This window comes from Marmota flaviventris, chromosome 6 (genome assembly GCF_047511675.1).
Source record: "Marmota flaviventris isolate mMarFla1 chromosome 6, mMarFla1.hap1, whole genome shotgun sequence".
NCBI lineage: Eukaryota > Metazoa > Chordata > Mammalia > Rodentia > Sciuridae > Marmota > Marmota flaviventris.
Genome location: NC_092503.1, coordinates 97,697,708 through 97,722,801, shown reverse-complemented (window position 1 = coordinate 97,722,801; position 25,094 = coordinate 97,697,708). Strand labels below are relative to the sequence as shown.

The following is a 25,094-nucleotide window of genomic DNA, read 5'->3' as shown; positions in this document are numbered from 1 at the left end:
TAAAGCTTATGAAGGCAAAAATTTTGCTTGACCTATAACAAGGATAATATGATAATATTTTGAAATTTATTCATATATCCTCTTTTGCCTTCTGGCAAAAAAAAATTTGAAATTATAGAAGTGCTTTAAAAAGATGGCAGTGATCACTTCTGATTTGCAAAACAGAATTATTCATCAAGAATATGTAGTTTTGCTATATAGTTTTGCTATTTATACTGTTGCCTGAAGTGAATTTTCCAAAATACTTCATTCCTGTCTCCCCTTACTGCCTCCTTTTAATCAGGGACCCAACCTATCTCTTCTCCTCTAGAATAGAAAAGATACCCCTTCCAGCTATGACAGCAGAGCCACAGTGCTAGCTTAAAGAAGCTTATTAAACAGCCATATGAGGGAGGAAGAAGAGGTAGTCCAGAGACTTAAACCCTGCAAGCTGGTGTATTCAGCGAGTGAGGAACAAAGTGGAAGGCAGAAGGGGTGCCTGAGGCTACTCCCTATTTGAAACCCTGAGAAGGAGGCTACCCTTGGTTCCCCTTGGTACAGACTAGACAGAATTAACTCTGAGAATGGCTGGAACACCTGCCAGAGGGGGCTCACCAGCCAGAGCTGAGGTGAAGTCAAGTCAATGCAGGACATGTCTGAAGGGGCCCCAAGGTCAATGGGTTCTGACTGGAGAATCACTGGCCCCCAGAGTGCCATAAAAGGAGTATAAGTCGCCCAGAATGCAGAAGTACTAAAAGGCAGCAGAAAGACACTGGTAGGGATGAGTACCTTGTTTTATGGAGAAAGGCAAGGTTGCAGAAGTCACATTTCCATCTAAACAATTAGAGAAAAAGAGAAGGAGGCAAGGCTACCTGTAAGTATCACACATTTTTATGCAAGAGACAGAACAACAATCAGAAACCAATTCATATCAGACTACATTTTAAAAGGAAATTCTAATCCTATTTAAATTTAAAACAGATTTTCTGTTTTAAAGTACATGTTCTCTACTAATCAGAAGGTAGAATTCATAAAGATTTCCAAATCCACTGGAAAATCAAAGAAAAATCTGGCGGGCTGGGGATGTGGCTCAAGCGGTAGCATGCTCGCCTGGCATGCGTGTGGCCCGGGTTCGATCCTCAGCACCACATACAAACAAAGATGTTGTGTCCACCGATAACTAAATATTAAAAAAAATTAAAAAAAAAAATCTGGCAATGCAGAGGACATGCTAATTGTGAACTGAATCTTTCCAACCCACTACATAGGGCAGTAAGATCGGTTTTCTACAAATGCACAGTCAGTCTTCTCTCAGGAGATATTAACAAGATGAAGGTTCTGCAGCAACGTATGCGACAAGGTTGAACAATGTCTCACAGCAAGCTTCGTCTCATCACAGAAAGGCTGATATATTCATTCACACTATTTCAATCCTAAAACAAAGGGACAAAAATATTTACAAGAAAAAAATATACATATATATATATCAGAGGATACTTTTAGAAAAACAGAACCTCCAACAATGCAACTTTGAACTACTGAGAAACGGTGACAGACGGCCCTATTATGTATGTTCCTAAATGGGATTGTTCCTTTTCAGGAAAGACTTTGAGAACCGAAGTTAAAACAGTGACAGTCTGTACAAAGAAGTGTGTCATCTGCCAGTAAACATCAGATGTCCCTAGAAACCCAAGTGATTATAATACTTTAGGAAAGAGTGGCTCCATGTCTCATGTGAAGACAAACGTGCAACCCAACATGCCCAAGAGCAGCTCGGCATCACAACACTCCTTACTGCAATCTCTAAGCATCTTTTGTTTAAAGTGCAACATACGTGGCCCAAGTTCTGGGAAACCACGCAGCTCTTCTCTAATGCACAGTGCATTAGAAATAGGAATGCTTATTTTGATGGGGGTACATGGTTGATTGGAATGAAAGCACACTTCTCCAGCCTTACACTCAGCCATGTGTGGCCAAATGACAAAGCTCTGGTCCATGGAATAAAAGCAGAGGCATTACATGGTAACTTCCAAAAGCTTTCTTTGAAAAATGACTATGTGCAGCCCTGGCCCTTTCTTCCCTCATCATCCTTTCTACCTTCTGGGAGGCAGACCTCAGGGATGGGGCTCAAGTCATCCTGATCAGAGGTAGAGCTTAAAACTGTGGCAACAAGTAAAGGAGCTTATTTATGTCACTGATGATAGTGACTATAACCATACCGTCCATCTCTGGGAGACCTTGTGCTGGACTTCTGTTATATATGAAAAGCAAACATTCTCTTTAAACCACTATTGTTTTAATTTGCTAAATATTATTATTATTAGGAAATTCTAATCCTATTTTCCAACAAACCTGCTACTAAAAGCTCTCAACATAGAAATTTTTCTAGGAGCAGAGAGATACCAGTTACAAAGCATAATGTAAAAAAAATTTCTAAAATCAGGCCAACACAACTGTAGCAGAAACTACAACTTTTCCCCATGCACATGAATTCTTCTCTCTCAAAGAAGTAGATTCCCTAATTTTTAATTAAATGCATGGTCACACAAATAAATACCTTCCTTGAGCTAGATGTGGTCATGTTCTGGCCACTGAGATGTGGAGAGTGCTCCTAGACAGCACTCTCACAAGGCAAAGGAAGTACTTCTTCACCCTAGAGGGCTGGCATGCAGATGTGGCAGTAGAACCTCGAAGAACCATGTGAGGTCACAGCAAAAATGACATAAGGAACTCGAAAATTAGTTCCAGTTCCTATTGCTATGGAACAAACCACTCCAGAATTTAACTGTGTAAAACAACCATTTTATTATGCTTATAAATCATGAATCAGAAATTCAAACCAGACATAATGAGAACAGTTTGTCTTTGTTCCACAATATCTGGGCCTCGACTGGTAACATTCAACAACTGGGTAGTACCACTCTTAAGCATAATTATAATGCACCAATAGATAAATAAGTGGATTTTTAAAAAATAGTTGGGTGGCTTGACAGCTGAGGCTGGCCTCATCTGAGGACACCTTCACTCATATACCTAGTAGTTGACACTAGCTATCTTCTGAAACACTCACAGGTGGTCTCTATATGTGGCCTGGACTCCTTCAGAGCATGGCAGCCCCAGGAGAATCAAACTTTTGTAGTAATACAGAGAGTTCCAAAAGCAAGGTTCCCAGAGGGAGGCAGAAGCTATGTCACCTGACCTAAACGTGTCAGGTAAGTACATCCATCACTAATCCTGCCTCCTTCTAGTTAGAAGTGAGCCAGGTGTCCAAACAGATTCAAGGGGAGCAGACAATAGGAAAAACGGCTGAGGAAAGGCACACATGTTTTAAAGCCACCATAGTTCCTGACCCTGAGCCCCAGCTGACCTCATGGACATGATCTGCATACCATTCTGGACTGCTTACATGAGTGGGAATAAAAGTGATAGTTTTAAGCCATTGGTGTTTTGATTCTCTGCGGCAAAAAAAAAAAAAAAAAGAGTACTCTGATATTTAGAAATAAGTACTAGTAGCAAAAATGTGTATCGCATTAAACTAATTTTATAACTACTAGAATGACACTGTGATTACAATTTACCTTTTATTGTTAGCTGTCAGCATATTTCTGTCCATTCAAAATTATTAACAAATATCAGAAACCCCTAATACAATACAATCCCCTTTGTCAGTCATTTGCATGCTGCCAATTTCCCTTCCCAGTTTGGTGCACTAAGGGATTTCTGAGCAGAGACAATAAAGATGCTGATGTGGCCAAGAAACTGCAGCCTAAAAAACAAAGAGTTCCAGATGTGCTGTGTGAATCTGGCTGAATGTGTACAAAAGCCTCTCAGGGCTACCGCCCCAAACACCCTACCCTAAGCAAAGCAAAGCACTAGTTAGTTATACCCAAGGTTTTTGTCATTTACTTTTAACGAACCAAAGTGATCCTTGAAAAATCTAATAGTTTCCTAGAAGTGTTTCAAAGTCTAATGACTTAGTATGCGTTGGATATATAATTATCCTTCTATTTTTTAAATTAACAGGCAATAGAATTTTTACTCTCTCATAGTCACTCGAAATAAAGAAGAAAACAAATTTGAGAGCATATAACAGAAGATTGTGAAAGTCTGAACATTTCAAAATACATTCAAAACCATGTATCTAACTTTGAAATATAAATCTAGCTGATAATTTAATAGCAAAATTGATGAAATTAAATTCATAAAAATAAGGGCTTTGGAAACAGGATAAGTTAAAATTAAAGTTCCACCACTAACTAAACAGCTGCCTAAGCTAAGGAAAGTTACTTGCCCTTCCTGAGCCTTAGTTCACTTCCAAACCACTACCAAGAAACACCACAAGGATTAAACACAATACCTGGCACAGAGCAGAAAATGAGGTGTACTCTTCGCCCTGTGCACCACCTAATCTCCTATCAGTCTCTCTCCAGATTACAAATTACACAAATACAACCTTCCTAAAGGTTGTATAAAACTGTGCTGGGTTTTTAACAAGCAGAATATTGAGAAATTTACTTAATCAGAAAAAAAAGAGATTTCCTTTGATAGAATGACACTATAATTTCTTGAGTTGCTGATGCACAGAAATTATTCTCGCAAGAGGGTCATAGATCTATTTTCTCTCTACTGCCTTCACTTGGAAATCATAGCCAGAGTCTGGTGTCACACAATGCTGTCTGATCTGCAAGCTGGCTTGGTCCTTGAGGGTCCCTGCCAGCAATTTCTGTTGGAGACAAAAAGAGATGGTGGTATGGTCAAGTACAGCCAGCAGTGTTTTCCAGCAGGGCTTTGGGTTTCATTCTTCTCACTGGTGTCCACCTACATACAATGATCAAGATTAAGAGCTGCCTTTGTGCCAGGTGTGTTAGAGCACTCCTTGAGATAGGAGGATCACAAGTTCACGGACAGCCTCAGCAACTTAATGAGGCCCCATGCAATTTAGCAAGATCCTATCTCAAAAAAAATTTTAAACTTAAAAGAGCTAAGGATGTGGTTCAGTGGTTAAGCACTCCTGGGTTGTGTGCATGTGAGAGGGAGATAGAGAAATAGAGAAGGAGAGAGGGAAAGAGGGAGGGAGGGAGGGATGCATTTTTGGTCTTAAAAACATGAATATAGTCAGGCACAGTGCATGGTGCATACCTGTAATCCCAGCAGCTCCAGAGGCTGTGACAGAAGGATCTTGAGTTAAAAGCCAGTCTCAGCAACTCAGTAAGGCACTAAACAACTCGGTGAGACCTGTCTCTAAATGCAATACAAAATAGGGCTGGGGATGTGGCTCAGTGGTTGAGTGCCCCTGAGTTCAACTCCCATCACTAAATAAATAAATATCATAAATCTATCCCCTAGTTTAAAAGAGACATCACCTTCGATGAATCCCTATATATTTTGCTGCATAGAAAAAAATCTTAACACTACATTCCTAGGGAGTTTTGTTGTTGTTGTTGTTACCAGGGATGCTTAACCACTGAGCCACATCCCCAGCCTGTTTTTTACTTTTTTATTTTAAGGCAAGGTCTTGCTAAATTGCTCAGGGCCTTGCAAAGATGCTGAAGCTGGCTTTGAATTTACAATCCTCCTGCCTCAGCCTCCCAAGCTGGCTGAGATTACAGGTGTGCACCACCACACCTGGCTCTAGGAAACTTTTTATTACAGAAAAATTCTAACAAAAATATCAAGAAAAATATACTGAAACACATATAACTCAACCCATTATCAACTCAATCCTATTCTATCTATATCTCTACCTATTATTCTCACTGTGGATTATTTTGAAGTCAATCTCAGACAAAGTAACACTTCATCTTTGAATCTTTCAACAAGGGTCTTTAAACAGCAAAAACTTTCTTAACATCATGGGGGAGAGTGTCCAAATTTCTCCAATAATCTGTCCATTTCTTTTTATGGTTTATCTGTTTCAGGATCCTGATGAGGTCCACGCATTGTGGTTAAACTTACATGTCTCCTTAGTCTATGGGTTCTCCCTCCTTTTCCTTCCCTTTCTCAGTTGGACTAACTGAATCATTTATCCCATAGTTTCCTAGTCTGAATTTTGGTGACTGCATCCTAATGGTGTCATTTATTGTGCTAGTATTTCCTATAAAATGGAAGTTGGAGCCAAATGACTAAGATTCAAGCACATAAAATCGATTGATCCTTTTTATTAGCGGCCTAGACATTACCTAGACAGATCATTGCCCAGACACCATTAGGTATTATAGAACAGTGGCATTTTTGCTCTGTCACTCCTTCTTCATTTAATAGTAGATTATCTCTATAAAAAGAACCTTGCTTTCATCAAATATTTGTATACCCTGAGGCATAAGCACTGTTTATACAGGTAAATGCTTAATCCTTTCTCTTCCAGCTTTGAAAATAACCAGTTGTTAGTTGGAATTCTAAGGGGCTGATAGACAACTATGGAGAAAAAATAAGTAGGAAAGCTGTGCATTCTCAATTTTCTAGAATTTGATGAGTCCTATATTGAGTTAGAAAAAACACAAGGGAAAGTTTTGATAGTGAAGAAGATGCTTAATTTTGAACACAGCAAGTGAAATAGCTGGATAGACTAAATTTCTGTTTTATATTTTTACTTTTTTTCTAATATAACTTTTAGTTTTAAATCTTGTTTGGTAAACCAGATGCTAACTGCTAAAGTAAAACTTTGGATATTTGAAAAAATAATGAAAAGTATCTTGTTTTGTTTTGTTTTCTCTTAGGAACTATAGTGTATGCTTTTCCTTTTTAAGTAGAAAGAACAATCACAGCATCATCAATAAGACAGTGATTGAATACAGTGAGTAAAACAATAATAATAATTCTTTGCAGAAACAGGATGATCTTGTTTCTCAAAAAAATGAGGAAAACAAAAGTGAAATGCATGGCTATGTATGCTTTATGAGCATGGAGAAAAGTTTGGAAGAATAAACAATAAAGTGAGAACCGGAGAGACTGGGTAGAGAGGGAACGGTCTGCTGTTGGAACAAATTTGTGTTGCTTTCATAAGCTGAAGGCTGAAAATTGGAAGTTACTGCATATAAGTTAAACAATTTTCAGAGTCTAAGAATGATAAGGAGATTCCTGTACTCCTGGATGGATTTCTGAAGACCATCTGTGACATGAAAAAGTGAAGAGACAAAGAAGGCAATGGTGCCTCTCTGGGAACTGCTTATGGAGGGGTTGCTGATAAAACTATAGGATCCCTTCACAAGCTAGGAGCAGGGCAAGAGAAAGTGACTGATACTGTTTTAAAAGAATAACTGACTCTCATTTAGGAAGACAATATCAAGGTCTTTGTACTAAAAACTTATGCACCATTGCTTTCAAACTCTTTTGTTTAATTTCTTGCATTGTACTATACTTAGATTACTAGGTTATTTGATATTTAGATAATTTTTCTAATTTTTAAAAATACAGCATTTCCAACAAAGCCCACTATTTGCATGAATAATAATTCATCGATAAAAATGATCTTAAAAAAACAATTCATGTCAATTTTAAATGATTCAAACAGAAAGCTATCAATCACTGGCTCTGAATCACTGAAGACATTAGAGAAAGTTAAGGAAGATATGATAACTTAGAAGCCAGAGCCACTTTGTAGGAGAAGTCATTTAGACCCAGCCACACTCCAGGTTCAGTATTCAGGAAGAGGTGGGAAAATGACCAGTGGTCAAGATACTGAGATATTCCTTTCAGTTAAGGCAGAATAGATTCAAAAGGGAACCTACACTAACAGAAAAATCAAGTGAATATTAATTCTGAAACTCTCAATATACAAACTTGAAAATGTACCACATAAACATTTCAAATACAAATACAGTCTCAGAAATAGAATTTTGATACAGATTAATCTTTATAATGCTTATATTTATTTAAAGAAATCTACCAATTAAATAAATATGACACAGTACAAACCACAATCTCCTAAGGGGGGAAAAACTGCCATAATTATTCCAAGATAACTACTAAAATCAAGATGATATCCAAGGGGCAAAAAGTCAGATGTTGTCTATAAATCACACCATATAAAATCTTCTTATCCTTGATGGACCTTTTTTAAAACCACAGTGATTCAGGTGAATCTTGAGGGCCCATCTATCTGCCTTTTTCCACAGCAAATAAAGGTAAAAAGAATAAGGTGGGAGGGAAAAGAAGCCACAAGGTATATTATCCCATTTACCTAAGTGCAGATAGGACTAAGCAAGACAGCAAGCAGATTCATGGGTGTCTAGGGTTGGGTTAGATGGGGAGAAAGGGGAATAACTTAGGGTGACAGTTTATTTTGGGAAATGATAAAAATATTCTAAAATTGAATATAAGGATGGTTGCACAGCTCTGTGATTATTCCATAAACCACTGATTTGTACACTTTAATTGGGTGAATTTTAAGGCTATGTGAATTATATCTCAATGAAGTTGTTATAAAAAAGAAATGGAGAGTAGTTATCCATAAACATGTTTCTTACAGAAATTAAGATATAGGATGATTTGTGCTTAAAATGAGATTTTGAATGTAGGAATGAGACATTTTCAAACAATATTACAGAGAAAGGAATTATTTCATGAGTTGTGTTCCTATAGAAAAGCCTGGTGTATCTTAATGTTTTATATAGAAAAGATGACACTCACTTAAAACATAAATGAAATCCATCATAATCCGTGAAGACATACAATCATTGTATATTATCAATCTATTTAAAGATACTACACTTGCAGTTTTAATTTTTTATTTTGAAATAATGCCAGACCAAAAAAAAAATCAACCAAAGAATTCCCATAAAGCCCCTCATCCACACACTCTAAATATTAAGATCCTTCTTCTCCTATTAGTAACCCACTCCTATTTTGGCCTAAAATGATACAACAGAAGAAGCAAAAACAAAAAATGAAAAATACTAAATTTCCATAAATTTTACAAGCTTTCTTAGCAAAGGGGGAGATCAAGAAGTTGGTAAGGCCCTTACTGGCAATACACTATTTTAATGGCTTCTCCCTGATTGTTAAATAGGGATTCCAAATGCACATGCAGATCAATGCTGGTGTCAGATATTGATCAGGAGATGTCCTGGAAGTAGGTATTCTAGTCCACAGAATGAATTCTCTATGCTTTCTTACAGGAAGGCAAGAGCTGGGGCAAATGTAACACTCGCCTGTATTCATAGTAACTCTGGCACCAAGAGCCTTGAGCCATGGCCTCATCAGCTGGATTTTTACTTAGCCAAATTCTGGCCATCTGAGCTCAGAGCTGTGTGAAAGCTTATACACGTTCCAGTTTTAACAGAAAGATTAAGAATTGTTATACAATGGGTCTTTTGGCACTTTACGGTTGATGCAGCTGGAAAGACACAAAGAATAAAGCAGCATTTAGAGAAGCTGAGAAAAGTTGTAAATAAAATACACTGTATTTCTGATATATTAAACAGTGTGTTTCAACCATACATTGTCAAAGTTGTATTATCCCGACCTACATAATGCTAAAAATACATCCTTAAATTTCCCATGTTCTGCCAATATAGGAATGACTGCCCTGAATACTATTACTTATCTTGAAAATAATAAAAGCTATCACATACTAAGTACTTACTATATGCCAGGATCGGTATTTAGCACTTTCATGTATTAAGTCAGTGAATCCTTCAATAACAACATGAGACAGGTATTATAATTAAATCTCCCTTTTGTGAATGAGGAGACAGAGGAACAAAAATTTAATAAACTGCATCATTTGTGTGGTCATTTTAAAATATATCAATAAACTGACACTTCCTCCTTCACAAGTGAGGCTACTTCGAATCCCCAGGAGAGTGGGAACTCTAATAATGGAACAGAACTGATGTCACATTGGTAGATTTCCAAGACCAGGTCATTAAGAGCAATGTAGCCTTCTTCTTGCATAACTCACTCAGGGTGAGGTCAGTCATCAGGTCTTAAAGACACTTAAAACAGCACTTGGGGAGGCTCAAAGACAGCAAGAAATTGAGTTCACCTGCCCTCAGCCCATGAGTGAGCCATACTGAGACAAGTCTTCCAGCCCTAGTCAAGTCTTTGGATGACTGAAGCCCTGAGAGACATCTAAATGTCAACCCACTCCTGGATTCCTGGACCACAAGAAGAGTTACAAAAAGTTTATTGTGGGGCTGCTGGTGTAGCTCAGTGGTAAAATATATGCTTGGCGCATGCAAGACCCTGGGTTCAATCCCTAGCGCCCAAAAAATACGAATAAAAGCTAAAATTTACTGTTTTGTTTTTTTTTTTTTTTTTAAGAGAGAGTGAGAGATTTTTTTTTTTTTTTTTTTTTTGGTGGACACAACATCTTTGTTTGTATGTGGTGCTGAGGATTCAACCCGGGCCACATGCATGCCAGGCGAACGCACTACCGCTTGAGCCACATTCCCAGCCCGAATTTACTGTTTTAAGGTGCTAAATTACGGAAATTTTTGTTATGCAGCTAGAGATAATTAGCACCAGCTACAAGTGGCTAAGCCAGGATCAAACCCAGGCAGTTCAGGACCTAATGCTGCTACTGGCTCAAGTAAATGCAAACTGTTTAGTTATTTAAGCTATAAATGTTCCAGACACCATAAATGTCTCCAGATCCTAGCTACACAAATTGAACACGCATAGCAGACAGATTCTCAGCCCTGATGAATGTTAAAGTCATTTGTGCAACTTCTGAAAAATACCGATGCCTGGGGATCACCCTTCAAAGAGCAAACAGAGCTGGGGTCACATACTAGCATCTTAACCCCTGATTAAGAACCTGTTGAAAAACTAAAAGCTTGAGTTCTCACACTGTGCTTAAAACTTCTGACAACTAAGGTTAAAATCTTCCTTTTCCATTTTCACTCACCAACACCTCCAATGAAGAAAATCTTACATCATGATTACATTTTACCAAATAATTACATGCAGAAATTTGATTTATAAAACCAAACACAACCTTTTCTTTCAGCAACCATTAGTTATCATTTAATGCACCTTCCAGATAAGCAACAAAAATTTCTATTAGTTAACCAGCCTTCTGCTTAGTCATGGACATTTATCAACTTCAAGCAATACTCGAATTTTAAAACAGACTCACATAATTTGAAAGCAAGAAATGGCTTAACAAATCATCTTATGTCACTTGCTTGCTTTCCCAGGTCCAGCAAAGAGGTACATAGCAGATGTGTGCCTCAAAAGCAGCGCCATCCCTCCCCCAAACTCCAGCACAGTGCTGCTACCTGGACACCCTGAATATAATTCCCTCCACTCTTGATGAGCACCACATCCCTTAAGACTATTTATTAACTTCCAGCTCCCTCTCTTGATTATAAATGTCTTTAAAGACCGGAATTCTACCTTACCTTTTTTGTATTCCCTTCTTTCACTGTCTATCATGGTTCCATTTCAGAGTCATCTAATAACTATTTGCTCAATAGAACATTGAAAAATACTAGCACAACTCCTTTCTCCTCATCTCTTCCTTTACCTCTATTCAAATTTGGGGGTTTAAAAAAAAAGTGGCCCTTAGATTGGTTGGCTTGTTGAATTAATTCAACAAGATTTTTTTTTTTTTTTTGGTGCCAGGGATTGAACCCTTGTGCATGTGAAGCAAGCATTTTACTAACTGAGCTATATCCCCAGCCCCTCAACAAGATCTTACACTCTACACCTACTGTGCATTGAACCATAGGTAAAGTACACTTAAGAGTTAATACCTTGACAGAAAACATTCCTCTTCATTTACTCCAGGTTCATATCTCCTTCCATATTCCAAGTCTGCTCGCGTAAGCATTAATCTATGCTTCATCCTCCTAATCACTTATCAAATATGTCTAAGTCCTTCATCTCTCTGCCTGGAGAAAGTCCAACACCTCCTAAATTTTCTGTATGCCAATTAATTGAGAGAGAAAAAGAGAGACTGAGGGGAGGGCAAAAACTAAAGGTTTCACCTAGCAAATCACCATTTGTCTCAAGAAATGGAGGTCCAATCCCACAAGGAACTCACCAACTTTTTTTTTACTATTTGACAATGTACTCAAGTACACAATTACCTAAATTAGGCAATATTTTTTATATCTAGTCTACAGAGTTCTAATGAAGCTGAACACTATTAATAATCAGATTAATATACTCAATCTAGCAGCAGTTAAAGCTCAATAATTAAGACAAGTACTAAGAAGTCTCCAGCCAAATCCTTTTCTCAACACACAGACAAGCCCTCCTCTGACCTCTTCTACCTAGATGGGAGCCTCCAATAACTTCACTGCCCAGTTTTCCTGCACCCCCCAGTGGTATAATTTAAAAATGCAATCCACCAACAAGCAAAGCAAAGCACATTCTCCCAAACATTTTCTGGTTAAACCACTTTCATAACAAACGCCATTTGCTAGTCTGTTTGTTAGGCTAGCTGCCTTTAATTCATTTCCTTTAATCATTTTAAATATGCTGTAGCTTCTGGTCCCTATCACACCTAGTTTCACCATCCATGTCCCTCTGCATTAGTGGCCTGAGGTCCCCTAGCTAAAAGACCAGATCTCTGTTGACAAGTCCAGCACTCTCAATAGTCAGAGAACAATGTGAGAGCAGAGGCCTTGTTTATTTACCTCTGTAATTACAACAGTGAGCACACTACCTGGAAGAGAGAAGATATTCAAAAATTTGTGGAAAGAAGGAAAGGAAGGACAGTAAGAATGAAGGCAGAAAGGAGTCAAGGGAGGAAGAAGCCAAAGACACTAAATTTAAACTTAGGAAGTAGATATTAGACTGCCAGCCACTTGCTAGCAACACGAGCAGACAACTAATTCACCAGGCCAGGTCTCCTCATCTGTAAGATTCAGTAGTTTATGCTCTCTGAGACCTTGTGACCTATAAATTCTAATACTGTTTTACACAAATGCCCATTATGCTTGTGAAAGTCCCTATAGAAAACACAATGAGATTTTCAAAAGCAAAGTCACTACCTCCTTTATTGTTGTCTACAGATGTCATTTTCCCATTAATGTGGTTTTTAAAGAGAAAGGGTCTGCTGCATTCAAGCAATCCTTCTGCCTCACCCTCCTGAATAGCTGGAACTACAGAAACACAGCACTGAGCCTATCTCCCACTAATCTTATGTCTCAAAATACTTTTATAATTTCATAAATAGCTAAGGACACTAAAATGCAGTAAGTTGGCACTTGTAATACCTTCAAACTACTGTTCTAGAATTATGGAAAAGGCATTGCAGGAAAAAAAACAAGTATGATCTACAAATGCCAACAAATGAATTCCAACCTAACAGAGGACACATGTGCATGCCAGGACATCATAAAGAAGCAGGTTTTACAGAAAGGTACAGCACAGAAGTCTGATATGAAAAAGAGATTTCTAGTCTGAGTCTTGAGGCAGAAGTAATAAAAAACGGCAAAACCTATCTGCTGAGAGCACAAAGATGTGAAGGTGAGTAAAGGAGTACAACTGATGATATATGACAGAAGATGGTGAGGCACACCACAGGGACCCAAGTTAAAGCTATTACGAGGAGCTGGAGGAAGCCTCGAAGGATTTCAATTCTTACTCCCTGACAATTACTAGGATGAAACTTTCCAACACTGGAGCTATGACAGCCTCCCTTTCAACCCTCCTAACCAAAAATGTGTTTCTGCATTCTAAAAATATCCAGAGTCAAAACACTCTAAAAACACCTAAGTAACATTTCCTCTCAGGCAAGTTTGGTTGGGCCTTGCTATGTTTACCTGAACTGCAGGTGGGAAACGAGAATCTGGGCAAAGTGACATATAACCAGCAACATGCACAACTTAATATTTCTTCTCACACAACAATCTCAAGAGATTAAAGACCCAATCCAATCACACTACCTCTGAACATCAAGCCCTGTTTCCCAAAAATTCACTAAATGAATTACAGATGCACACTGTGTAGAAAATTTATTCCCTGAGACTATAAATCAAAGGTAGTTTGCTTAATATAATTTCTGGGATACATTTTCTTAATACATTTTTCTTCTAAAATAAAGATGCATGAGTATAATAGCACCCACGTTTCATGTCATTTGCAGATCATGAACAAAACTGTGATTCACTATCAATGTATTCTTTCAACAAATACCTACTGAGTCCCTTTGGTGTGCCAAGTACAAAATGGCCTGGGTCCTAGGAAACAAAGGTAGTTAACGCAGGCTCTGAAACCCTGGCTGTCCAGCTTTCTGAAGCTATAGTCTCTCATCAGACATAAAGTCCTTTCTCCACAATTGTTGCAGTACTGATTCTACCGGGGAAATCCAATTCTCCTAACCTAAAAACATAAATAGACAATTTCATCTTTAAAAATCAAATGAGTCAGCACTTTTCCCCCCACTGACTTGCTGATGCCCTTAAGCTACTCATAAATAACACAGTAAGGAAAACTATTAATACCACCACATAAGCAGCTGCACCTTGTCAAAAATCATTACATTTTCTAAAATACCATCTTAATCCGGTTTAAATTTTTACTTTGTTTTAAAAGATCCTGAGTTTAAAGAAGGCAAGATCTAATGAATTAACATCCAGCATCCTTTCATACAACCAATGCTCTCTATCAGTCTTCAACTCATTCATTCATTCATTCATTCAATTTTAAAAAATATTTAATAAAACCCTCTATGTTTCATGAGCTGAAATTACATTTTAAATAAAACAAAAAGTTCTGCCACTGTGGAACTAAATTCTACCAGGAGAAATACAACAGACAATAATAAAAAAACAAAAAAGCAAATATATAAGACACTAAAAGTAATGATGGCTAAGAAAATGCAAAGCTAAACAACAGACTAAGAGAAAATATTTGCAAAAGACATAACTATTAAAGATTAGCATTCAAAACTCTTAAAGGATCAATAAGAAAAAATGCAATTAAAAAGTAGCCAAAAGATCTAAACAGAGAGCTCACCAAAGAAAATATACACATGTAAATAAGCATATGAAGAGATGCTCAACATTATGTGTTATTAGGGAACTGCAAATTAAAACAACGATGAGATACCACTAGATACCTATCAGGATGGCTAAAATCTAAAACAATGACAATATCAACTGCTGTCAAGTATGTGGAACAACAAACTCATTCATTGATAGTGGAAATGCAAAATAGTTCAGTCTCTTTGGAAAATACTGAGCAGATTCTCATACAGCTAAACCCAGTCTTACCACACAATCCTGCCACTGCACCCCCAGGTATTTACCCAAATGATCTGAAACACATTCATACAAAAACCTGCACATGAATGTTCAAAACAACTTTATCTAGAATTGTCAAATACTAGAAGTAACCAAGATGTTGTTAAAGCAATGAATGGATAAACAAACTGCATCGCATCCATATAATGGGCTATTACTTCAAGAAGGACTAAGCTACCCAGCCAGGAAAAGACAGGGTGGGGGCTTTAATATTTTGCTAAGTGAAAGAAGCCAGTATAAAAAAGCTACATACTGTATGATTTCAACTTCAGCACCTTCTGGAAAAGGAAAACTACAGAGACAGCAAAAGATCAGTGGTTTCCGGGGCTTGCAAGGAAGGAGAAAGGAAATCAATAGGTGAAGACAAAAGATCTTTAGGGCAGTATAATTATTTTGTTTGATATTATACCAATGATTATATGATAGGATTTTGCCAAAATTCATTAAACTATGTGATACCCTAAACAATGAATCTTAGTTAATAATGACATTAGTATCAACATTGGTTCCATGATTGTAACCAATTTATCACAATGTTAATAATAAGGGAAATTGTGGGGAAAAGGAGGGATATGGAAACTCTATTTTCAAACCAATTTTTCTGTAAACCTAAAACTGCTCTCAAATCTGTTAATAAAAAAATTATTCTTGTCCTCAAAAATTTTATACTCGTTATTTTATATCCACACCCTGTTCACTCCAAAAATGAGGTTAAGATTACACAAACAAAAAAGGATACTAAACAACTGAAATAAAATATCAAAAAATATGTATAAAAATGGATACAACTATACCAAGATTTTGGCAAATGAGTTAAGTATGACAATTCCTTTAGTAATCTTCCTCAGGTAATTCCCCATTCTATGCTTTCACTGCATTTGAATCTGTCTTCAAAAACCTAGCATAATGATTTAATCATTGTCTATTCCTTATAAGACATAAAAATGAAGATAAAGTAATTTAAAGTTATAATAGTAATCAGGAAACCATCAATTTGATAAAGAAACAGAGATGCAGAAAAGTTAAATGTATCACAGAAGTTTCCAGCTTAAAAATGGCACAGCCAGGATTTCAACACCTGGTTTACTTGACTCTAAGGCCTCATAGTCTCAGCATTATACTGTGAAGCATAATTTTTGTATTATATGTTATCTTCAAGTTGTCAGAGGCAGGGATTTAATAAATTCAACTTATTTATAACTGGAAATCAGGCCAGGAGTAGTGGTGCATGCCTGTAATCACAGCAACTCAGGAGGCTGAGGCAAGAGGATCACAAGTTCAAAGCCAGCCTCAGCAATTTGGTGAGACTCTGCATCAAAATAAAATGGGCTAGGGATGTAGCTCAGTGGTTAAGCACCTCTCAGTTCAATCCCCCATACCAAAAAAAAAAAAAGAAAAGGAAATCAGTTTAACATAGCCAAAAAAGATCATAAATACTCATTTGAAACCATGTTAATAAACATGTTAATAAATTAAAACTGTGTAAGATGTCCCATTTTGTTCCAGGCATCTCCCTAGAGCTGGGGTTGAGGTCCATGAGTGAATAAAACATAACACTGCCATTCTTACTAATTTATTTTAATGCTGTAAAATAATAAGGATCTGGAATGACAGACAAGGACTACACCCCAGACTAGTTTTTGCTGCACCCTTAATATGGGATTCTTACAGTAAAACCTGTTGCCTAAAAAAATGTAAACAAAGAAATAATCCATCCAAGAACCTAAATTCTCCAGGGGTAAGATAAACATGGATGAAATGAACAGTGCTATTTATAAAAGTATCTCTGTGGTCAATATCAACAGAGGCTTAGAACTCACACCCCAAAATAGCTTGCCATTAAAAAAAAAAAGTTATAAACTTCCTAGATCATTCAACTACTAAGAAGTATATTATCTATAATTACTTTTAGATAACACAGTTTAAGATAGAATGCAATCATAAATATTACCTATAAAAAAAAACTAGTTTTGGTTTTGCTTTAGAAGTTAAATCCTTTAACACAGGGTCCCCAATTTAGGCTAATCCTCATACTAGTAATATGACTAAAAATGTCTGAGAAGAGCAGTTGTCCAACTGACATTCTGGATCTGTCTGTAATGTAATAGTTAAAGAATGTGGTGTCACTTAGGGAGATGCTCCAATTTCATGTATTGAATGCAGAGTATTAAAAGATTGCCCTAAAACTATTATTTCTAACATTTCTAAATATGAATAAAAAGCCCTACATTGAAATATCCAGGTATATGTAATCCCATTATAAGATTATACATTAAAGACTCACTAGACTTGTGCTCTGGCCTCTTTGACACTGGGACAGTGACTTACACCAAAAGTTTTAATATTCCAGCAAGAAAATTTTAAAAAAAATACCAGTATTGCTAATAAAATGCCTTCTCTGAAAGAGAAGTTGTAACAGAGATAGGAAAGTAATAGACTTATACGTGGGTTCCAGGATATTTTAGGCATTAAGATTGAGGAATGCCAAAAAAGCTAACATGACAAAATCTTAACTTTTAAAATGGGTATATTTTTAGTCTTTTTTAGCAGACTGCTGTTATATAAGCACTTCATCATTTGGCAAAACCAAATGTTACATTTATTTATTTTAAAAACATATAGAAAATCTTCAATATTACATCTGAACTATTTCACGTAATGAAAAATAGGAATAAAAAATACATAATTTATTTGCTTGCTGAATCACAGAGACAACTTCTGAAGGTGACATTTTTATCATGATGAGACTCAGTCCCAGAGAAGCGAGGAGCAGGAAACTGCATGCAAGGGCAGGAGCAACATTCTACAAGTCGGGTATCTTCAACCTACTCCTAGATCTGCAGTGGATCAGCAATGTGTCTCTGATCATCATTACCTCTCAGGACCTCAATTTTTAAAAGCAACAAAACTGAGGGAATGAACTAAATGATCTTTAAAACCACTATTGTATTCTAAACTTAAGATTATATCAAAAGTAAACTACAAGAATCTGGATCCATCAGTGGAACAGAATAGTTAATCACAAGCAATTTTATTGTGATACCCTACAGGACACCCTACAGTGACATTTCGTACACAAGCTAAAATCCCTCAGAAAGGCTGTTGCAACACAGATCTTTTTTAAAATGCAAGGGTTTTTTAATATTTATTTTTTGTTGTAGTTGGACACAACACCTTTATTTTATTCATTTATTTTTATGTGGTGCTGAGGATCGAACCCAGGACCTCGTACATGCTAGGCAAGCGCTCTACCACTGAGCCACAACCCCAGCCCACAACACAGATTTTGTTCCCAGAGAATCTCTATGTAGCTGTCCTCCAGGATGAATCTCAATAATCCTGCCTTCTATAATTCATACCCTTGTATAGTGTCCTCTCACACTGCACAAGAATCACACCTCTCATCCCAGCTATTCGGGAGGCTGAGGCAGGAGGATGACAAGTTCAAAGCCAGACTCAGCAACTTAACAAGGCCCTAAGCAACTCAGCAAGACCCTATCTCTAAATAAAATGTTTAAAAGGGCTACTCAGGGGTTAAACACCTCTGGGTTCAATTCCTGGTACCAAAAAGAAAAATTATACCGCAAAAATGATACACTTCCAAGGTGCCCACTCTCCCTTTCTCTTGGATCTCTCCCTCTGGGGAAAGTAAGCTGCTATCCTGAGAGCATACTGTGGTTTCCAGTCAACAGCAAGCAAGGAGCTAGAGCCGGCCAACAGATTCACCAGCCAGCTGGGCCTCAAGATGACTACACAGCCTGTCTGCCACCTAAGGGAACCAGACAAGACCATGAGCCAGAAACACCCAACTACACCATTCCTCCAAGATTTCTGACCCTCAGAAATTGTATGAGGTAGTAAATATTTGTTTTAAGGTACTAGAGTTTTGGATGATTTGTTAAATAGCAATGGATAACCAATATAGTCATCTTTTTATTCTTTTACTTTTTGAGACTCTTGGATCTTTTAAGTTATTAAGTCACCAGATTTACATAATTCTTCTATCACCCTGTCTCCCTACACACATACTTCTTGCATTTTCTCTACAATCACCCAGATTTGAGCCTCAATTCATCTATGAGCCACCAATTTCCAAACTCTCTTCTAGATGAATTCTTCTGAAATTTTTCTCAGATCTTGATTCCCCTGCTCAATACATTTAATGGCTACCCATGACCTAACTGGAATCGAAGTTCTTGATCTGACATTCCCTCTTCAACAATATGACTCAACTACCTTTCCAGCCTTGTTGGCTCTATCAGAATGTTTTATTACCATAGACTGGCCTATCCAACACCCTTTTAAGACTCTTGTATTCCCCACCTATCATATACCAACCAACTTGCCCCATACACCTTGTGCTCACATCCTAAAACAAACCCCACACCACTTCCTAAGGGAAAGTTTCCTTGGTTGCCTCAGCCTTGCTCTGAAGGCCTACAGCAAAGAACTGTCAAGACATTCACTTAGCCATCAACCATGTGTTGGTTCAATGGTCTTTTTCTGCCATTCTCTTAACCTGAGATACTTATCTTTCAAACATTTATACTGTTCACTATACTATAATATGCATCTATGGTATACTCAGCTTAATTCACTTCAAATCATAATGACAGAACACCCAGGAGCTGTCATTTACTACAACCTGTGCTAAAGATTATGTAAAGAAAAAATACAATGCCTGACATCAAGGAGCACACAGACTCTTCAGAAAGCAAGATGGGAAAAGTTTCAATAGCACAGTGTGATAAATATTGATGAAAAAGGCTACACCAATAACTGAACTCTTCTAGGAAAAACAGAAAGAAATATAGGGGAAAGGACACAGTTGAACTGAGCCAGGAAGAACTAAGAGTTCACTAAATAAAGAAACCTCACCCACCCTCTTCTGCCGAGATCCACTAAACAACTCTCACAGTCTCTGTCAACACAAGTGTAACCACATTCACTGCCAGCATTGCTCACTACTCATGTAAGTTACTTCATTTAACTAGACTTAAATACCTCCTTATCAATAAATAGAAGTGTGGCCATCACAATTATGTATGTAATGGAATCCAATAAATATATTAATTATTAACTAAAATCTGATCTGAAGTTTTCTAAAATATGCTTTCACAGCAGGACCACTCTTAAAAATAGATGGCAAAACATTTCAAAGGCCATAACCATGTTCAGAGCATCAGACAGATCCAAACTGAAGGACGTTCTTCCTACTGTGTTCACCAGTTCACCCCAAAACTGTCAAGGTGGACTGGGGGCATAGATCAGTGGTAGAGTGCATGTTTAGCATGTATGGGGCCCTGGGTTCAACTCCAAGCAGCACACACACAAAAAAAGTTGTCAAGGTAATCAAAAACAAGGAAAGCCTCAGGAAATGTCATGGGCCAGAGAAGACTAAAGAGACAAAACAATTAAATGTAATGTGGTATCCTGAGTGGGATCCCAGAAGAAAATGGGACATTCGGAGAAAACTGGTAAAATCCAGGTCAAATTTAAGGTAATGTGCCAATGCTAGTGCAGCACTCATGGTAAATCTACATGCTAGTGTAAGATGGCAATAACAGGGGAAATTGGGCACAGGGTATTCAAGAACTGTCTGTATAATCTTTGTTATTTTCTACAAATCAAAACTAAAATTAAAAAGTTCAAATTTTTAAAAAAAAATTAAAAGAGACATATTTTGAACATTTTTGTGGATAAAAAGTATTATGGTACAAACATTTTAAAGACAAACACTGCACCTAAATTATTTAATTTTTAAAATCACTTTTTAAAACTAACAACCAGCCCCAAACCTTCTATAACACATTCATAGATTTTATTCTGAATAGCATTAAAAAGCAAATTGTTGAAAAATCACAATCAAATCAAGACTTACATCACATCAAGAAGAAAAGTGAGTTTAGAAGGGGAAAACATTGTGATGGCTTAAGACGAAATTTGTAATGATCACAGGAATGGGAAACACATGCAGATACTATTAAGACATCTCAAAAGGACCCACTGCTACAGATGAACTCACTGCGAAGCAAGAATGCAGGATAAATGCTGCTCATGCTCACACAGATGAAAATGCTTGTCTTTGTTGCTGACTACTCTTGACTTGGTGTTGGCCCCCAACACCCTGAATGAATTAACCCTGGTTTCCTTATGCAAATAATTAAACTTACAAATGCAAGGCATAAGAGAGTACAGGCATTTGTGTTTTAAGGATTTCCAACATATAAGATCCTGGAACCAAAAAAATGAGATGAGGTAGATAAGAATGTTAACAGAAACAGGTTAGAAGGAAGAATGAGATACAAGAAATAAGAAAGCAAATGAATAACCAAAATATTAACTTTTCTACCAATAAAAATCTAAATTGGAGAACAATACTATAGATGAGTGGGTGGTTTCCAAATGCTGAACTCCATAATTATACACACTTACTCTCCCAGTCACAAGCAGCATGGTATCACATGGGCAGGACAACCCACCCCTATAAAATCCTATAGCATGATGGAATAGGGGAAGCTGTGGGCAGCCTTTCATGAAAGAAAGAGGAAAAAGTGGTTGGTTCACATAAACTGCATCTCAGTTTCAAAGTGATCTAATGTCTCCTTCCTTGATACCATGCTCCAAGTATCCCAGTTTCAGTACACTTTTAACCAAAGATGAATCTAGGATCAAGTTTCCTATGCACTGATACCAAGGAGGTCCATCAATGATGGTAAAGAGAATCACTCATCACCTCAATGTGGCCATGCCATGCTTTTTAAACATTAATACATTGGGGAATCAGACAGCACCTGCCATACCCAAAACAGGCTGAGGAAATGGAGTTACTTCAATAAAAGTTTATGGATATTACAACATCCAAGAGAAAATTGTCTAAATTCTCAACTCCATCATCAGCCAGAATCCTATTAGGAATCTTACACTTCTTCTGATTATTCTTCTACTACAATGGGATTAGTTCTGCAGAAAAGCAGAATCTAAGCTGATCCTTATCCAAAGTGCAATTTTCTTGAAACTCTAATTGTTGCATAGTGAAAAATACCTACCAACGTCTATATAGTTATTTATTTATTGAAATATTATAAAGAAACATTATATAGTCTGAACTAAAGGTATAACTAACATTTATTGGATTATTAGTCACCAACAGTGCCAGGTACTTTTCCAAATTTACATGCAATAATTCATTTTATCTCACAGTAACCCTATAAAGTAGGTAGGTATGATCACTGTTCCCATTCTGTAAATGAAGAATCTGAACCGTATGTTGTTCAAACCATCAGAGCACAAAAACGGAGAATTGTTGAAAGAATGGGACTTCTTACACTCCAAAGCACAAGATGACAGAAGAGACTGCTTGCTGAGTACATGTAGCAAAATTTTCTAAGATTAATGCACATGGAATGGATAATACCCTACTTACGGAAATTAAGCATGTCCCTATTTATTATCATCTTGGTTTAAAAACTTCAGATGGGCTAGGGATGTGGCTCAAGTGGTAGCGCGCTCGCCTGGCATGCGCAGGGCCCTGGGTTCGATCCTCAGCACCACATAAAAATAAAATAAAGATGTGTGTCCACTGAAAACTAAAAAATAAATATTAAAAAAATTCTCTCTCTCTCTCTCTTAAAAAAAATAAAACCTTCAGATAAGTAAACTGAAACACAGAGAGATCAAGTAATTTAACCAAGGCCAAAGAGAAACCTGACTTCATTTCTTCATTTGGATGTTCTAGTTCAAGAAACCAGACTGAATATTCTACATTCCTAGACACTGCACAAAATGATACAAAATAGCTGGAGATACTTTATGTGCTGAAGTACCTCATTATCTAAGACAGGCTGCAGTTCTCACCAGTTCTGGCAACAAAACATGAAACACTGTAACACATACCACAAAATACATAGATGCCACCTTCCGAATTATAAATCAAAACTCACAGAGAAGCACAGTAATTACCCAAGGATACTTCCTGATTATTAACCCTTTGTTGGAAAAAAAAAAAAAGCTTGAAAGAGATTTAAACATGGAATCAGTTAATAACTTTCTATATAAAAGTGAATACTATAATGTCATCTGACTAGATGAATAAGGTACCAAGAAAAACAATTTTCGTGAACTACATACTCTCTTAAAAATCAGACACAATAGTAATTATGCCAGTTATAAAGTACTAATTCTTTATCATCAAATATTCTGGGTATCAGAAACCCTGAAATACTGAACTATATAAATAAGACCTACTTCTATTACTTTTTATCCACCTTTTAAAGACAGCTATAGTAATAAACACATTGTTGTAGTGGTGATAGTACAATATATAGTTAAGACACTTGAGTTATGCAATTTATACATGGAATCTAGTTTTTTGGAGTGTTAACAAGTAGGGAATCACGTATAGGCTGCTTCCAGGCGCTCAGATCACACTTCTTAGAGATGTCCTTCTTTTCTTGTCTCTTGCTGACACTGGGGAAATCCCATTACTTCTCCAGAGACAGGATTTCCAACTTGCCAGAAAGCAAAGTTTAAAAAAAAAAAAAAAAACTGCCCAATCCTCTGACTTCTCATTAAATAGTTATATCAACTATGATAGGATGCCCATTTTACAAAAGAGGAATCTGAGGCTTAAGATGACATAAGGAACTCTTCCTAAAGTCACAGATTTGAATGACTCACACCAAATTTGGATCTGAAGTCTGTAGTATTTAAAAGGTTGTTTTCTCCTGTGTGTGTGCTACATTTTATGAATTCTCTTGTTAATTCTCACTTAACATCAAAACCAGGCAAAAATTAATATTCTTCTCAGAACATCATATTTTCATACCTTGGATACTTCATACTCTTATTCAGAATCGAGAGAGAAAAAACACCTGTTTCCTCCTTTTAGGCTCTTGCTAAAATGCCATCAATAAATACAGCCATATATCACTGAAATATGGGAATATATGCCAAGAAATGTGTTGTTAGGCACATTTTGTAATAGTGCAAACATGGGGTGTAATATAAGTAATATTACATGTAATATAAGTCAATTGCTTAATGTGACCTCTTTGTTGTCCTCGTTTGTGAGGCTTTTGTGGTGTGGGAATTGAACCCACAAGTTCCACAGTAAAGTTTCTGAATAAATAAAATACACTCTAATGATAAAAATTATAGTAAATACCAAAAACACAGTCTTTTATTATAGAGTATCATATACTATACCTAATTCTGTGTGGTATACTTTTATATGACTGGTGGTGCAGTTGGTTTATTTAGACTAGCATCACCACAAATATGTGAAGAAGGACACTAAAACACCTCCCATATCATTAGGCAACAGGAAATTTTTAGCCCCATTATAATCTGACAGGACCACTGTAGGATGTATGGTTCATCATCAACAGAAGCCTAGTTTTACAGTGCATGACCATACGTCTGCACAGCATATTATCTTTCATTTGTTCAGAAAGAGAACTGGTTGGCAATCTGGGAACTAAATACATTTTACCACTTTTTTGTGTGTGTGTGCTGGGGATTGAGCCAAAGACCTAGTACATTTTCTAATTACTCATAAGCTGAACAAGCCTGGATGGAGAAAGGAAATCTACTTCTATACTAAGAGAAATGAAAATTAGTGTGCATTGCTATGAAGCCTAAAAGTGCCCAATGTTTATACTAACCAAACAATGGAAGCAGAAAGTTTGTTGCTTTACATAGAAATCCCTATTCCCCTGGTCCTGGCTATCTGCACCAAAGGCATTTGGATCAAGATGCTACTTATTACAGAGTAAATAACCAATCCAATAATTTCCTCCACACTTAGGAATTTTCAAGGTGAGAGATGAGATGCAGAGATACCAAGAATGAAAACCGAGAAATCAATCAAGAAGGATAAGCGACTGGATGAGAGCAGCTGATGCCAAAAGCTCC

General features: G+C 36.9%; 1 protein-coding gene and 1 non-coding gene across 7 annotated transcripts in view; both read right to left on the bottom strand.

Moving 5' to 3' along the window:
* Dst (dystonin) overlaps positions 1–25,094 on the bottom strand; it is a 441,140-nt gene that overhangs the window by 275,374 nt on the left and 140,672 nt on the right. The window lies entirely within an intron of this gene.
* Positions 18,377–18,449, bottom strand: Trnaa-agc (transfer RNA alanine (anticodon AGC)). The gene has a single exon. It is a non-coding gene; the product is annotated as a tRNA-Ala (tRNA).